At 49.5% G+C, this 17,765-nt stretch overlaps 1 long non-coding RNA gene and 1 pseudogene across 1 annotated transcript; both read left to right on the top strand.

Annotated features, from left to right (window-relative positions):
* Positions 1 to 525: 525 nt before the first annotated feature.
* On the top strand, positions 526 to 14,585 carry LOC102045986 (myotubularin-related protein 4-like; annotated as a pseudogene).
* Positions 14,586 to 14,699: 114 nt separating this feature from the next.
* Positions 14,700 to 17,544, top strand: LOC114014229 (uncharacterized). The gene is made up of 2 exons (XR_003561843.2): positions 14,700 to 14,875; positions 15,277 to 17,544. It is a non-coding gene; the product is annotated as an uncharacterized LOC114014229 (long non-coding RNA).
* Positions 17,545 to 17,765: the final 221 nt, after the last annotated feature.

Genomic DNA, 17,765 nt, shown 5'->3' on the forward strand with positions numbered 1-17,765 from the left:
TTCAGGTCTGACCTGCAGCGTTACGCGCCGGGCAGCGCTGCCAGGGCGGAGCAGCCGCCGAATTCCGGGCCTCTAGCACCAGCCTGAGCCCGAAGCTCCCGGCGGCAGCGCCTCGGGCGCGGCAGCGGCGGGACCGGCCCCCGGCCCCGGCCCCGGCGCTGCCCCCTCGCGCCCCGGTGCCGTCCCGCTCAGCTGCAGGCGGGCGGCGGGGCCGGGAGGGGGAGCCCGCGGTCCCGGCCCAGCGGCGGGCGGTGGCTCCGGCTGCTCCACATTCCCGGTGTGTCCGCGGGTAGGAGCGCGCCGGCCGGCCCCGGGGAGGAGCGGCCGCAGCTGCCGGCGCCGGGGGTCGGGCCGGGGGGGCTTCGCCGCGCTTGTGCCGGGGCGGGGCAGCGGGGGTTGCGGCGCTGCCAATGCGCCCGGCGCTGCTGCCCGCCCGCCCCCGGCGCCTGGCGCTCGCGGCAGCGGGGGCGCCGCGCGGGGGGACGGTGCGCTGGGCTCGCGCTGCGTGCGGGCAGTCCGCTCCGCTCCGCTCCGCTCCGCCGCGTCGGCCCCGCAGCGCTGCCTGCGGCGGTGCTGCCCTTGACCCTGCTGAGTGCTCTCGGCTCTGCTCGCACCTGCCTGCCTGCTGCCTGCGCGCCGCAGGGATTGCCTGCTGTCTTTTAACCTTTTTTTATTATAAATACCGACTTTGGGGTAGTGGTGGTTTTTTTTAAAGAGCGCGAGCAGACATCACCAGACCCACGCAGTTTTCTTAAGCTGCTGGAAATAACTTTGGCCCAGGATTTACAGCCCAGTTTCCACCCGCCCCGGCCCCTGCAGACTCCAGCAGGCACGCGCTGCCTAACAGGTTTGCAGATTATTTTATAATTTTTAAACCATTTTTTCTCCTCATGGCTGTGCGATCACCGTAACTTTGGGTTTAGCTGAAAACAGCCTCTGCCTGAGCTCTCTACATTAAGAAGGCTCCTCGACACATTTCATGGGACCTTTGGGCAGACGATGGAACTTTACATTTTATTTTGTGGGGCCTTCAGTCGGGATCTTCTTAATGTGCGCGTGGAAGCGGTCATACCAGAACTTGGGCGTGCACAGAAAAAGCGCGAGAGAAACCAGAGATGCTGTAACTTTTTGCTTGCTACCTCTTTGGTGTGGTATCTAAACGTCCAAATACTTTGAGAGCCTTTTTATTTCCTGGGAACTTGAAATTCTGAAGAGAAGCTCCGAGCTTTATTAGTTGTTCTCAAGAACTGTACCCGGAGTCAGACTCGGAACGTGGATTGCCCGGAGAAGAGTAAAGTTGATCTCCAGACTTGAAAGAAGCACTTCTGGCAGGATGGAGCAGGATGGAAGGGATCGACTCGATTTGCAGAACAGTACTGAAGCAAACTTCCTTTTCACCATACATTCAAGCAACACCTCCAGCATAATTTCTGAGAAGGTCGCTGGTAACTGCAGGTAACATTCAGGGGGAAGAGCTTGAGCTGACGTGGTCAGAAGTGCTGGCGAGAAGGTGAGGTGTCTCTCAGGGGTATTTGAGATGGATGTTTTGAACCTGTCGATCTCCCTAACCCTTGGGTGGGAAACACGAGGACACCACGTCCGTAGGGAGATCTCCCGGGGCCTCATCTCCGTGGGACCGGCACGTTCCTAATGTGCCCCAGTGTTCCTGTAGGGCCGAACTGATTTCTTGCTTGCAACCTGTTCTGCTGACCTTTTGGGATTTATCTGCTGGAGGAGGGACTTATACTTCAGGATATTTTTTTTGTTTGTTTGTTTAAAATATGCCTTTGAGCTCCCAGTGGCCTTTGAGCACGTGGCACCAAGGAAGAGAAACGGTGATGGCAAGGACTGAAGAAGTTGTGCGGTAAGCAGTGCTGGCGGTGACCGAGGCGCTCTGTCCCCACTCTCCCACCTCCCTGCTGCTGGGACCGCATGCTGGGCAAGCCGACGAGCTTCGCCGATGGCCGGAGCCCACCGCAGGGTGAGAACTTGTTCCTGAGCGGTATGTGTGGCTGGAGCCTGCTGCTGCAGCTGGTAGCATGAGTGCTGGCCCTCAGCTGCAGCTGGCTGTCCTCTGGCCCTGGCTGCTCATGGTGACGCTGCAGGCAGCACTGGACCATACAGGGCTGGTGCTGGCAGCGGCGGTCGAGTCGGAGAGGTCGGCAGCACAGAAAGCCTTTATCAGGGTGATCCCCGTCAAAGTGGAGCCGATCGTCCCGGAAGGGGAGTTTGCAAAAGTTGCGGAGGTGACTCCAGCTCAAGGAAAGCTGCTCCAGGGAAGAGCAGCTGCATGTTACCCAGCTCCACCTGCCTTGCCTTCCTGCTCCTCTCCCCGCTTTGCCCTCCTTGCTGCTTCAGCTCCCAGCGCAATGCGTTTGGTTTTATTTCCTGGCTGCGGATTTATAGCCGAAGCGACGAGGTGTTTTGCGTGTGAGCTGTCCACCTGTGTGTTTTGTCACTTCGTGTTCCTGCCCCCCAGCCCTGCAGGCTGTGGTGAGAGAGAGGGGATGGTGCAGATCAGTCACGATCTGTAGCTGTGTTGTGTTAATGTTTAATTTTGGATGTGGTCAGTGGATTCCATGAAGATTATTGCATATCTTAATTGATGTTATAAAGCTGAATGTGTTGAGTCACATGTTGCGATGCTAAACATCTGGTCGAAAACATGATTTTTTCTTTTTTGTGAAATCTGTAAGGTTTTACTCACGCTGCTGTGGGTTACTGGGCTTCTGCTACAGCTAAAATACATATCCAGACTTTGCCCACCAGAATGACTGACCCTGCTAGTTCTCACCTTGTGTGTTGCCTGTACCTGAAAGTTGTGTTTTACCCATACAGCGGTGCCTGTGGTGTCACCACCATGTATTTTTGTAAGTGAAATCAATGCTGGTTTCTGACCTCTACTAAGGACCTTTACTTGCCACAGGCCCTTGTAAAAAGTCCCCCTCCAGCTTTCCTGTCAGCCCCTTCAGGTACTGGGAGCTGCTCTAAGGTCTCCCTGGAGCCATCTCTTCTCCAGGCTGAACAACCCCAGCTCCCTCAGCCTGTCTACACAGCAGAGGGCTCCAGTCCTCTGAGCATCTCGGTGGCCTCTTCTGGACTTGTTCCAACAGCTTCATGTCTTTCTTATGTTGAGGGCCTCAGAGAAGACAAGCACTGCACAGGGAGGGTCTCACCAGAGCAGAGCAGAGCAGAGGGGGAGAATCCCCTCGCTCGCCCTGCTGGGGATGTAGCCCGGGGCACGGTTGGATTTCTGGGCTGCAAGCACACGTTTCTGGGCCAAGTTGAGCTTCTCATCCACCAACACCCCACAATCCTTCCCCTCAGGGCTGCTCTCCATCCATTCTCTGCCCAGCCTGTGCTTGTGCTTGGTATTGCCCCAGCCCACATGCAGAACCTTGCACTTGTTGCTTCTTTCCTACTTTCCATTAGATCTAAAGATGTGGGTGACTTTCCTCCTACGGGACATGCAGCAAGAGCACTATGTCAGATCAAGGTTCTCTCTCTTTGAGTTTTAAAAATTTTTTCACAGGTTGGTACTTGCATAATGGCTGCTTAGAAAAGAAATCTTTGCCCAAAGGAGCCTGCTGTGTGGCCCAGCTCTCAACTAGGTGTTCAGGCCTGGACATAACTTTTAATACTGAAGTGCAAATCACTTCTGTTTTGATGGAGTTCTGAGAGTTCTGACACCGTTTAGGTAACAGAATGAAATGTTTGCATGTGGCTGAATTTTGTTGATTCAATAGCTGGTAAATATTCCCTGGTCAGCCTTCCAAAAATAATCTATCCAGGGGGATGCAGGAGGCTAGGCAGCAAATAAAGCAGGGCTTTGCCGGGTAGGGGGGTGGTTTCTCATTAAATGTGTCTTCAGGGAGACTGACATATTTGAAGCAAATGGGAGGGTGGTGGAATAGGTGCACACAGCCAGTGTGCATGTTGTAAAATATATGTTGTGATTTCTAGCCTTAGACTCTGTGTTAGCAATTACTATATCCAAATATATAAAAAAATTGAAAGTATCAGAGCTGCACAACAAAGGACAACCTTGGGAAGCACAAAAGCCAGGAAACAAAACCAGTGCACTTACAGGTACCTTAATTCTGCATCTTCATGTTGGATGATTTGCTGTTAGATGCTGGCAAAACAGTGTATTACTTCTGGAAGAACTAAATTCTGCAGCAGAGTAATAATGAGTGCTGCTTATTGTATGGAGCTCTTCCCTCTTTGTAGACAAGTCGGCTAAGAAGTTAATTGTATTTGTGATTGCTTTTGCTAAAAATGGTCTGGCGCTGGAGACTGTCCCAGTGTGCCTCCCCAGCTGAGGGCAAAGCCGTGTCTTTTTGCTGCTCTAACATTGTTCCTTGCTTGATAGTATCGCTGTAATGGTACCCAGTAATTTACAAGCGGAGCTGCAACCCTTTGCAGCCTGGGATCAGATTAGAAGATGCCGACAAGTGATGTTACAAGGTGGGACAAGTGCTTGCCCCTGTGTCTCTCTCACTTTCATGCACTCTTTAGCCTTTGCCCTCAAGACTGAAGTCTTGGCCAGGAGGCTCCGTGAGGGCCATGACTGCTTCTGGAGTGCCTTGTGCTGCATGAAAGGGGAAGAAATTAAAAGCCCTACACTCAGTTCCTCCTCTTCCTCGCTCATAGTTCAGGAGAGAGTGGAGAACCCCGCTGGAGTGTGTGCATCCCTGTAGGGGACTCTGTAACCGTAAGACTGGTAGACTTCAGACCTTTTGGAGAGCAACTCTGAATTCATTGGGTCGCAGATCTATACAACATGACACCAAAGGTACCACATTATCAGTTTTCTATAAAAGTATAATTTAGCTGTTAGGGAAAGCAGAAGTTCAGGTCTCCATCTCTGAGTCCTCAGTGAAGTACAGCAGAGATGCAGGAGCCTTCAGGCACAATTCACTTGTAAAACAACGCCAAGGATGCAATTAACTATTTAGCTGACTGCATAGGCAGACGGGCATTGTATGCCAGCCGCTTATTACTCTCTGTCTACACAGCCACCTTGAGAAGACCTTGAGACTATGTTAGCAAGAGGGCTCCTCACAGACACTCAGCATCACCTTGCCTTGTTCATGCTGCAGTGGCTGTCGGGGAAGCGGCGGGAAACCAGTGGGCGTTGCTCCAGCACCATGGCTGAGCGCTCAGTCTCAGGCTTTTCAGATCATGCCCGTGAGCGAGGAGTTTAGTTGAGACTTGAGAAATGAAAGCACTTGTATACATGCCTCTCAGCTGGGAACCTTTAGGTGACAGCTGTGTAAACCCTCTTTCAGCTTTTTCTTGTTTCAAGCTAAGCTGTTTGACTTTGCATTGTGGATGAGCACTTTTATGGCCAGAGAGAGGTTACTTGATGCTTTCTGGATGATTGTTATGGGCTAAATGGCATGTACTGATGGTATCAGATGCACTTTAGCCTTGTGCTCCAAACGAATCTGGGAGTAAAAGCTCAACTGATAAAGTACAAATGCACCGCATACTCTGGCTTTGGGTTCTTGAGTAATTAAAAGTAAACTGAGGCTCTCTAAAGATTAATTTTGTCCACATACGTTAAAACACTATGGCACCTTCTGCCATGCCACTTTCAAGAAAGGAGCTTTTTCCTTTGAAGAAAAGTTCCACAGCAACGGCCAGAAATGGTTCATATGTTTGTGGGTTTACAGGAGAACGCAGAGTCAAGCTATGGGGGCCTCCCTGACCTGGAAGCTCACTGCAAGCTCGGTTGCGGTTTTGATTTGTCTGCTGGCACCTGCTATACTTTCTGCTTGCTGGTGACTTCATGCTCATCAGTGGTGGCCATATCTCCTTGTGTTTATTGGCATGTCACTATGTCTGTTGAAACTGGCTACCTCAAGGCCAACCTCTGCCCAGCATTTGTTGCAGTGCTGAGAAGTTTGTGCTACAAAGTTTTCTGAATGTAATACGACTCTTTGGCAGTGTTTGTAGTATTACGTTAAGCAGGCTACCTCTGACTTCAGGTGGCCTACACAGCTAAACCCTTCTACCTTCTGCACCCCAAACAGTGCCATTGCATCCAAATGCCTGTTGGGAGCAGTCCCTGGCACACCACCTGCATTTCCCCAAAACGTGCTTAGGCATTGTTTGGGTAAGTGCTGGTTGGCACAGGCCAAAACCTGTAGGTGTGCTAACAAACAAGCTTGGATGATCACAGGCTGGTGCTTAAGTCCACACCTGGGCTCAGTTTCATTTACTAGTACAAACAAAGCCTTTGCTGCTGTCTGTATTAACCATACTTGAGTGATCCTGAAGACAGGAATAGATCTTCTGGGAGTGACTGCTCTGTAAGTCCTTGCAAAACAGAACAGCAGCAGAGAGCACTGAAAGAAGAAGGAGCTCACAGTATTTTGACTTGGCTGAACATGAATATTATTTCTTTGGAAGTCTTCAATTTAAAGTCTTCATCGTTAGTGGCTATGAGGTGTCACTAACGATAATACGTTTTCTGCATTTATTGATAAGTTGCCTCAGGAGAATAAGGGAACATTGTCTTCGAGAAGCAAGACTGTTCCTGAAAAATGTGGTAGCTGCTGCTGAGATACTGTGCACTGTTGTTAGGAGGAGTTCAAAGCCTTGATGCATTTTCTTGGTGTACTGCCTTACAGCAAATAACATGAGCAGGCACTGTCATCCTCTGTGGAAAAGCAGGGCCTCTTACAGGGTGGCAGCATGAGAAAGAGATACCTTCAGGAGTGCTTCTAATAGCCCTCGCTGGCAGCTAAACAGCCTTTGAGCAATGGGTTGAGGTGTGTGCTGGTATGTGCTTTAGGATCTAGAGCATTACATCCCCTGCTTTGCCACCAATGCAACTTTTTCAGAGCTGTTGACCTACAAATAAAAGAAAAATACTTGGATGTTGTTTGTCAGGAGCTTTATCTATATCTTTGTTATTACTCCAGCTCATCTTCAGAGAGGTGCTGCATGAGGGGTGGTGGGATAGGGAGGGGCAAGCACTCTTGTAAAGAACTGAGGTGCGGGGCTGTCCAATTTATTACCCTGTCTCCAAGGAGAGCCAGGCACTGGGAGCAGCATCTTGGGGAAGTGTAATAAATGTGACAGGTATGCAGGTATTCTTTCCCGGTGCATCTTTGGAGCAGCCAATATCTTAGATTTCCTACAACAACTATTCAGGAGAATGTGTGGTCATGTTTCATGGTCACTTGGTGGACCCACCTTCCATGACTTCAGTGTATTTTGGAACCAATTTATACTTCCACATTGCACTGTGGCAGTGAGTCCACTGTCTGTTTTGTTGTTGTCTGGAAAATACTTGTTGAACATATATCATGACCATTCCAGTACCTGTTTGTGTTTCTATCAGGGAAAAATAAGTCTAATCTTCCAAATGCACTTTTTTATATCTTTTATGACCTTTTATGCTTCTCACCCATTCTTGTCCTCCTCTTGTGGTGGGGAGCTGTTTCCTACTTAAGTTGTCCCTATAGCAAAGCTCTTCTATACCTGTGATTGTCCTTGCCACCCTTCTCTGGAGGCTTGAGTACTATGTTATCCTTTTTGAGATGGATTGGTGAGAAATTTTTGTCACTCTGAAGATGCGTAAGATGTGATGCCATAATTTTTCCTGTCTTACTCTTTTCTAAATAACTGCTAACACATTCTTAACCGTTTTGCTTCTTTTGAGCATTGAGCTGAGGCTATTTGAGAGCTCCACAGTGACCTCAAAGTCTTTGAGGCTTGGCTGCTGATTTGTACTGAACTGCTCTGTGTCATAGCTGGGGTTATGCTTTGGTCATCTGTAAATACTTTACATATATTTATATTAAATTCTGTGCTCTCTTTTTATCACAAGATCCTTTGCAACCTTTTCCAGACAGCCATAGATTCTCCTGGATAATTCTGTATCACCAGCAACTTTGTCACCTAATGGCCCATTCCCTTTCCAGGCTGCTTGTGAATGACTTGACTGGTGTGTTCATGTGAAAAAAGAACACTTATTCCTACCTCAGGCCTTCTGCCAGGCATCAATAAGCAACAGCCAGGGTAGGCTGTTTTCACATTTTAGGGGTTCTTAATAAACACCAGCTCAGGCTTCCACCCAGAAACTAACCAGTCTGATGGGAGTGAGCTAATCTTTCCAGCTTAGAAGTGATAAATGAGATGGTTTAACAACCAGTATATACTTTAAGTGAGGAAGAAAAAGGAGGAGAATGGAAGAACAGAACAGCATTAAAATAAATATTACTTTACCAAAGTACAACCATAATTATTTAAACCCTGTGGTTTAATGTTTAGATATTTATATATCTATATACAATAATATGCATATTATATATTATATATTTATAGATAATAGTATATATTTGTATATCATTATAAATAAAAATAGTTTAGTGAAGGCTAAATAACTGGCAGCTTCCCCCTGGCTGCAGAAACTCCCCGATCATTTCAGTGGTAGTTGATCCCCGGGCACAGCCCTCGATCCTTGGGGTGAGGCCCAGTGAGCTGCAGCTGACCCCGGAGCTGTCACCATCCACTGGCACCGGCTGCTCCCAACAGCCGCTGCAGCGACCTACTCCTCTGCAATCTCATTTTGCCAGCTGCTCCAGCTCCATTAGCCGCTCCTGTGCTGTCTTCTCGTGTTCCTCGTGGCCGTGACATGAGTGACAGCTTCTGTGTCGCTGCTGCTGTTATTCAATAATGGTTATTTGAAATGCCCTGCCCCCTGTTTCAGTGCTTGAATGCAAGAGTAAATGCAGCAGACAAGGCAGTGAGGAGGGTTGCACAGGTGCGGACTGTACCTAAGGAGAGGTTGCTGGGCTTGTTCCTCACTTCTCCAGGTGAGGCTTCATTAGGCTCTCCCTTCCTTTGCAGACGTGTGCAATGGGGCAGTGATTGCACGCTGCAGCCAGCCTGAAATCAGCTGGTGGTGCTGGCGAAATGCTGATGACGAGTATCTTGTGGCACCTGTTGCCAAAGCCTGTTCCTTGAACCCTGGAGTAAAGGTATCTGGTGGCATGCCACACAACGGGAGCAGCGACGACAGCGAGGCCTGTGATGCTGACTTCGGTGAGACAGCTCACTCCCTTCCGTGCTCTCCTAAACATGAATTAGTCAGTGCTTTTTACACCTAAGTGTTGCTGTTGCTGCTAACAGGGCTGTCACAATGCAAGGTTTAAACCCAATATCCAGGTCGATAATCTGTGCCCTGTCATGCCTTAACAGCGGTGTGTGGGGCAGGTCCCTGGGCTCATTCACAGCCAGTGTTGGGGGGTACTGGAGGCCTGTTGTAGGAGGGAGGGAGGTGCTGGGAGCTCAGTCCATGTCTGTCTCTGCAGACTCATCCCTGACCATGTGTTCAGGTGTGGAGAACGCAGGAACTCCTCAGGAGCTGCTGATTCTTGATGCCAGGTCCTACACTGTGGCTGTGGCCAACAGAGCAAAGGGAGGTGGCTGCGAATGTGAAGGTACAGAGGGCTAAGTGCATCCTGGAACATCTTCCTCTTGAACCTGATTTGTCAAGGGGGTCCTAGAGCACAGCAGGGGGTGTGTGGGTGTGTGGGTGTCAGCATTTTGGTACTCAGTTTCTGGCACCACATTCCCCTTCTTGCTCGTGCAGTCTGTTATTCCATATTTATCGCTGCTGGCCCACAAGTCTTTTCTAGAAAAACTGCCTACCTACTGCTGAAGACCAGAAATGGTACTGTGAGGGAACAGCTATACTAAGTGTATGGAGGCAGAGCTGCAGTGACAGCAGCTCTCTGAATGTTTGCATCTCTGTTGCGTTTAGAGTATTACCCAAAGTGTGAAGTCACATTCATGGGCATGGCCAACATTGACTCCATCCGGAACATTTTGCAGTATCTACGTACTGTCTGCAGCCAGGTGCCAGACCCCAGTAAGTGACTTTTCTCTAGCTGAGTTTGACATCATATATGTCAATGTCCTGGAGGGGGTTCCCTCCCTTTTCCTTTTTCCTGTCCCAGGTTTCTACCTCAGAAAATGGAGGGAATGTGCCCACAGTGATTGAACACTGCTTATTTTCACCCCTGGTAATCCAGAAGGGGTTGCAGCACTGCCTCAGTGTCACTTGGTTGTGTGTGTCCTTTGAGGGTTTGTAAAATGTAGAGTTGTATCTAGGAAAATTTGAAGTTAGGCGTTCAATTCTTTGTGCTTATTCTAGGCTGGCTGGCTCCTCTTGAGCATCTTTTAGAAAAGACTGATTTTCATTGTGGACTCCAAAAAGACTTCAGTTAAAGTGTATGTGTGTATATTTATTTATTTATCCTCCCACTGGAGAGCTAAGCAATCGTTTTCTTGCTTTTTGCACACCTTCTAGCTGGCTTTCAGCCCTGGAGAGTACCAAGTGGATGCCGCACCTTTCTGTCATGCTGAAGGCAGCAGTGCTAGTCTCCAGTGCAGCTGAAAGAGAAGGGCGTCCAGTGCTGGTTCATTGCTCAGACAGCTGGGACGGGACTCCGCAGATTGTAGCGCTGGCAAAGGTTCTTCTGGACCCTTACTACAGGACCATGGAGGTGTGGGTTGTGCTGGGCTGCTCATTCATGTCTGTTCAAAGGCAGCTTTTGTCTCTGAGTCTCCAGAGAAAGGAGCAGGGTCACATTTGTCAGTAAGCTTAGTGATGTTTCAGAGCTACAATTGTGGGTGTTGGGGTTTTCCATGTTCTTTTCCTGCCTGTTTTCGATGAATGGTACGTCACTCTTCTGCTCAGCTTGGTGAAGTACTGTGGTAAATAACCTCTTGTGTTCAAGGTTCAGCTGGTTCTCTGCTCCTAATTGTGCGTATTTTCCAAGCTGTTTCTTGTATAGAAATAACAGCTGTTAGTTTGTATTTGGAAACCTCTGACATTCAGGTTTGTTCCCAAACCAACCACAGGTGCAGCCTCCTTTCCAGCCCTTCAGAAGGCCTGCGTTTACCTTGCGCGAGTGGCAGATGGGCCTTGCCTTATCCTGCTATGTGCCTACAGAAGAGTGTCAGCAGTTAGTTTTTTCTTTTATTTACAGGGCTTCCAGGTGCCTGTTGAATCAGATTGGCTGGATTTCAGTCACAGGTTTGGTGACCAGGAGAAGGTGGAAGATCAGAATGAGCAGTGCCCAGTGTTTCTCCAGTGGCTGGATGCTGTTCATCAGCTTCTTGGCAATTTCCTTGCCTCTTTGAATTTAATGAAGCTTTTTTGGTAAGAGATATGCGTGCAAACATCTCTTTATCCCATGCCAGATGCAAGCAGAGGCAGAGGGAAGGCCATGATGTTTTAAAGTGTTGTAGCTGAAAGAAGACAGAAGTTGAATTCTTTAAAAATGTCCAAGTGTCTGAGTAGTGCTGGGACTTTCTGCTGGCATTCCTGACGTACCTTCACTGTGTGGGTCCAGCCCTGCCCTTCAGTTGTGCTATTTTGACCTGGGTCTGTATGTGTGATACTACTGCTGGCTTCTGTTAGCTCCTTGTAACTTCTTCCTCCCTTCCCAGTGCAGGCTCAGAGGACCTAACAGACTGCACAGTGACAAAGGGTTTATATTCTCTGGTTTCTTTCAATTGCTTCTTCTGCACGTCCCTTTCTAGCCCAGTGAATTCAGATACCATCAGCAGCACTGTTTTGATTAAAAGCCTAATTTGCATATCTCAGCAATATGAGTCTGAAACATTTTTAAAAAATACATTAGGGAAACAATGGCTATTAATCTCGGTCTTATCAAATAATACACGTTAGGGTTATAGAGGGATGGTTATGGTATGAGTTGACTGTTGCTTTCACTTTAAGTGATTCCTGTTGCTGTCCCTTCTCTGTCCTGCTCTGTGTGGAAAAGGACAGCAGTAGGGTCACCAGCTGGGTAGGAAGTGCAGGAGCCACCGCAGAGGAGCGCAAGACATTTCCCTTTCAGACAGGAGACACCATTTCCCAATGGCCCTGACAATTGTTCCCCTTCTAGTGCTGCAGGTGAAGCTGGTGCAGCACACGTATTCCTGCCTTTATGGGACCTTCCTTGGGAACAGCCCCTGCGAGTGAGAGATGCACAACATCTACAAGCGTACCTGCTCCGTGTGGTCCCTCCTACGGGCTGGCAATAAGAACTTCCACAATCTTCTCTATATGCCAGGGTCTGAGCAGGTCAGTAGAGCTCCTGGCCCAGTTTTCCAGACTTTTCATCTGCCAGGCACCAGGGACTGTGTGGGGAGTGTTTGGAGGGGTTTCCTTTTGCGTTCATCTCTGATTGTAAGTGGTGGTTGCAGGTGCTGCATCCAGTGTGCCATGTGCGAGGGCTGCATGTCTGGACAGCAGTGTATCTCCCAGCTTCCTCGCCACATCCTCTGGGACAGGATGGCATGGACATTTACCTGACCCTTGACCTCAGAGCCAGGAGTTCAGTGGCAGATGTTTGGATAGGTAAGAGCTTAGAGCTCCAGGCCCAAGTTGCTGCCTACCCGCAGGCTGCCTTTACCTCCTCACTCATTGTAGTCCCTCTGTTTTACCTGTTCTCATCTTTCCTGTGGAGAGCAAGAGCTCTGTAGCTCTTGTCCCAGCCACTTGGAGAAGAATGTGTGCAGCTCCCTGCTGCACCTAAAAAAGCAGATGGCAAAGGCCACGCTATAGCGTTGTTCTCATGCTGCTGCACCGCCCCTCCCCCACCCTTTGATCCGTAATTAGGAACATTTCCCGTCCCTCACCTCAGTTCTGACTGAAATGAGGGAAGTTTCAGGGGGTTTGTTGTGAGATTTGCTTTGCTTTTGGGTTCTGGATTACTAAAGACAAGATCTATGGATGACCTCCTCTCGGCTTGTGACTCCAGCAGCCCACTGACCCGCATGTCTAGTGATCCCAACCTGAATAACTGCTGTCAGGAGGTCTGGGTGGGCCTGGAAGCCCGGCATGCCGCTGCTGAGGGAGCTGAGCCACACTTGAGCGAAGGGCAGTGCGGTGGGTGCAGGAGAGACACAGCAGGTGGAGGAGCAAGAGGAAAACGCTCCCCTGCAAGCCAACAGCGCTTGTAGCAGCCATGCTGAGCGCACAGGACATAGCAAGCAACTGAGTGGCTGGGCTTCTGTGCCAGCAAGCAGAGGCTCTCTGGAGGCAGAAAAGGGGAGTGAAACATACACGGAGGAACTGGATGGCACATGTCCAGCTCCAAATTCTTCCAGACAAGAAAACGCTGACAGGGTTTCCACCAGTTCCAGAAAGTTCCAGTTAGAAACCTGTCCTCGGGAACCTTTGAAGGCTACTGGCATGGTGTCCAATGGAGGAGACTGCCCCATGAGAAGTGCCACCTGCCAAGACATTCGCAGCCAGGTGTCCCTGGCACCAAAAGGGCCTTGACATGACATCCCAAGCCCTGCCCTGGGCATTCACTGCCTGAATGAAGACAACAGCAAAGGTGACGCTGGAAGGAGTGCGCCCTGCAAGGAGTCTGGCTGGCTGGGGAGAGTCCCTAGATCAATGGCGCAAGCCCATTTCCCAGAGCCAAAGCAGTGAGTTCTTCTTCCTGGGGTCCAACTGGGACAGTTTTCAAGGAATGGTGACATCACTCCTCAGTGGGGAGCCTGCACCCAGATACCTCCTCTCCTATGGCTGCTGTAGCAAGAGGTTGAGCAGAAAACCTCTGTGGGCACCGGGCCTGTGCCTCAGTGGCCAGTGGGCTGCCAGGGAAGGTGCAAAACCCTCAGTCTGCTCTGGCCACGTTGGCACGCATTTTGCAGGCCCTGCAAGGAAGCCCAGCCATTCATGGCTACCCTGCCACCTGAAACAAGCGTCTGGTCCCAAGCACTTGCCACCAAAATGCCCTTCTCCTGTGCCTCCTCTCTATCTGGACAATGACGGGCTCCCCTTCCCCACAGCCATGATTCAGCACAGGCTGTGGCAGATCAAGGCCAGCTACAAGCAGGAGGTGGAGCAGCTGCGCAGGCAGGTGAGAGAGCTGCAGCTGCGCCTGGACATCTGCCATTTCTGTTCCCCCTCTGGCCGAGCCACCGATGGACTACCAGGATGACTTTGTAAGTAACTGCCTCTAACATCCCAACTCTGGCAGTGTGGCTCCAGCAGCGGCGGTCCCTGTGCCCCCCCTCACACTGCCCTTTCCAATGCACAGTTTGCAACCTTTTACTTTTGGGCTGAGTGGTTAAGCTTGTTCCTATGCTTTCTCAGCCCTGCTCCCCTCCTGTCCATGTGCCGTGTCCTCATGCTGCCTGGAGGTATCTCTGCATCTTGAGAGCAAGCAGTGGCTCCTACATAGTCATGAATGCTTTACCTCCTCGTATGGGGAGCTGTGGAGCCACCCACGTGTCCCTCACAAGCACTGAGCATGGCCAGAGCGGGGAGTGTCCTTGGCTGTGTGAATGAGGCAGCTGAGGGGATTTGTGACTTCACCTCTTCTTGCAGACATGTTTGAAGGAATCGGATGGCAGTGACACTGAGGATTTCTGTTCTGATCATAGTGAAGACTGTCAGAAGCAAGCTGGGAGCCTGTTGATAAGAAGGAGACTTGAGGTATGTGTTCTGTTATGGCAGTTGTAATGCAGCAGGGGAGGGTTTCTTTGCAGCTAACTGTGGTGGTTATGGCAGCAGAGTGTGATCTGGAAGCAAGGCAGAGAGCAGCCACCCTTGTCCTTTAACACATCCTCTGCATCCTCTGCTGCTGCAGTGCCCGATAGAAAGGGACCTGTGGGGTGGGCTCGCTCTGAGCTAGCCTGTTGTGGTCCAAAGCCAGCTCAGCCTGCACTGGGGCCCTGAGACCTGGTCGTTGTCATGTTGCAAACTGAAAGCTGATGAGGACTGGTGTCTGCCCTAGGTCACACGTTGGGTTGCAGACCACATGGCCTTGCATTGTTTTAACTGCGATTGTGAATTCTGGCTGGCCAAACGGAGGCATCACCGCAGGTAAACTATGCTATCACTGTAGTTCCACTCTTCCTCTCAGCCTGTTTCTCACAAACCTCACAAAATGCCTGTCTGCAATGTTTCTTCCCTCCAGCTCCCAGGAGAAAGTTTTAAGTCTTTATTTGCCAGGCCGCCTGAATTCCCTGCCGATTTCCATTCTGCATTGTTTCTGTTTTTCCAAGGCCTGTGATCCTTCTCCTAGGTAGTGATGCCCATTAGTACCTTTTTAGTGGTAGCCAGTTGGCTTGCTCTGGGAGACCACAGTATATACTTTAAGAAGCCTGTTGATATATCGTAAGTAAGGCTGGTACCTCATCCCTAAACTGGATCCTGTGTGCTTGCTGAAGTTTTGCTGTGGTGTTCCCAGGTCTCTTTTCACTGGTTTTCTTGCTCCTTGACAGGAACTGTAGGAATGTGTTTTGTGCTGGTTGCTGCCATCTGAAGTTACCCATCCCTGATCAGCAGTTGTACAACCCCGTCCTCGTTTGTAACTCCTGTGATGACCACATCCAAGTGTCTCGTGCCAGGGAGCTCATGAGCCAACATCTGAAGAAACCCATCACCACAGCTTCCAGCTGAATGCCAGACAAGGGACCTGTCTAAGCCCAGCCTTTTCTCTCATGGGTTTGAAGGGTGACTCTGCCTCCACTGTAATTGTGAAGGCTTTTGGTGCAACACTTGAACACCAAGCTTGAATGCACTGTCTTCAGCAGTCTTACGATCAGTCTGGAGCAGAGGAGCTGAGATTAGAGGGTATGGTGTGTGTCCCCACTCTGGTACTGGTGGGCCCGCACATTGTAGTCTTGATGATCTAGGGCTAAAGAGAGGATTGCAACCTCTCTCTTTTGTGGGCTGGAAAGCAGTGTTTTCACAGCTACTGCCTGTGCAAAGTACCCCCAAAGCAATAGCAATAGAAAGGCATGTTTAGAACCAACTCCCCCTACAAAGGCAGGCTGCTGTACGAGAAGGAAGAGGGCAGGCTCCAGGTGGTACCGCGTGCTTTGGAAGGGCCTCAGCCTGTGTCTCTCAGTTCTGTAGATTCTTTTTCCATGAGTGTGATTTGCGATCAGCCTGGTGAACAAGACTCATTAGCCATCACTAATTGATTTTCTCTTGTGTGTTGAAGAGAAATTAATTCCAGCTGAAAATGGGCCAAGCAGATTTTGCCCGTTTTCACGTTCTGCTGGGATTGGTGAACGCACTTGACTTTGCCCCTGACCCCACTGCTGCAGGGAGATGGGAGACTGGCTTTTTCACTTCTGCTCTGCCCGTCTGCTTTGTCTGCGGTCATATCACAGCCTGGTGCTAACACAGGAATGGCACCCTGATCCTCTCCTGGCATGGAAACAGAACTTGTGTTCCTGTGTTGCTCCTCCTCCCCTTTTCTGCCCTCAGCTCTCCACTTCCTACTGCTCTTTATCCTGAAAACTCGATACCTTGAGGGTATAGGCCATAAGGTGTTGTTTTACCTCCTGGAATGTACTGTCTGGTGTATGCAAGGGCTTCAGTCCAAATGCTGCTATATATTTCTGTGCACTTAATGTAACCCGAAGAAGGAGAATGAAGCATCGATACCAAAATGGGGGTGGGGAAGGACACTGGCTGACATAGACACTATGGTCTTTGCTTTTCACTTCAGCATGTACAGCCAAGCTACAGTGATAAACACAACGTGTGGCATCTGTTCATGGTGAAAACAATCTCTCTGACTTGCCCCAGCGCTACCTAAAATGCCTCTTGAATTTGACTTGTCTTTTTGTCTCCTGTACAGTGGTCAGAGTTCAGAGTTGCCAATTTGTAGTTGCTTCTCTACTTCTTTAAAATAGAGAGCAGGAATCCCAGCTCATTCTAAAGAAAAGGAACTGGGTTTAGAAAAAAAGTAAGCTTTAGAAAGAAAAGGGGCTTTTAATCCCTAGATTCCTCGGGGAGTATCCATCCTGCCTCCTTTCTAAGAAATCTGTGGATATTAACAAGGGAGAAGAGTTTGAAAGCGGGGCATTTCTTTGCAGAAGTGCAGGTTTTCTTTCCAGCTAAATGACAGTGTCCGATATATTCTGCATCTCATGAGCTGAGACTTCTTATGTGGTGGGGAGGACCTGTGAAGACATTTGGTCTACTAATGAGGCAAAGTACTTTACACTGTTGTGATCTCCCAAAATTTTTGCTAATGGTTTGTCATCTCTGTTGGAGGGAATAGAATAATGACCCTTTTCTGCACTTTGATGTCAGCCTCTGGGTTTGTAAACCCCAATAGTGCAAACAAAGCTAGCATCATCTGAAGACGCTGTACTTACTTGGACTCTCCTTCTTTTCCATACTGGGAACAACCAATATGGCTTTGGGAAGAGAAGGCACCTTGCTTCAGATTTTCCCCTGCTTTGTACCTTGCAATCATTGCCAGATATGGAAGAGTGACCGTTAGGCTGGCAGAAGAAACTGGATTTGCTCCTGTTTTGCCCATGTTGGAATGACTGCAAGCAGTAAGGAAGCCAGAAACTAGGTACTCCTGGCCCTTCCGTTCAGGCCATTAGTCCAAACTGCTTTTAGCTCTTGTGAGTTTCAGCATCACAATGTGCTGGCCAAAAACTCTAAAATCAGTGTGATAGCATTGTGACAAACAAAATGTGCTGTACAACTCAGTACAGTCAAAATAAAATCTCTATATTAGTGCTGCTGTGTTTGGACCCATTCTTTCATTTGTGGTGAATTACTGTTGTTGCACAGTGCTTGCCAGGCTGCTTTCACTTACTGCTTTTTCCATTGCTGTTAGGAATTTAATATCCCTTCTCACAAATAAGAGCCAAGGGTAGGACACAAGCCACGCTATGCTATGGTCCTCTGCTCTGAGGCCCTCTGTTCTCTTCCAAACAAACCTGCAGCTGCTGGGGAT

The sequence above is a fragment of the Falco cherrug genome, chromosome 6, assembly GCF_023634085.1.
Source record: "Falco cherrug isolate bFalChe1 chromosome 6, bFalChe1.pri, whole genome shotgun sequence".
In the NCBI taxonomy this organism is placed as follows: Eukaryota; Metazoa; Chordata; class Aves; order Falconiformes; family Falconidae; genus Falco; species Falco cherrug.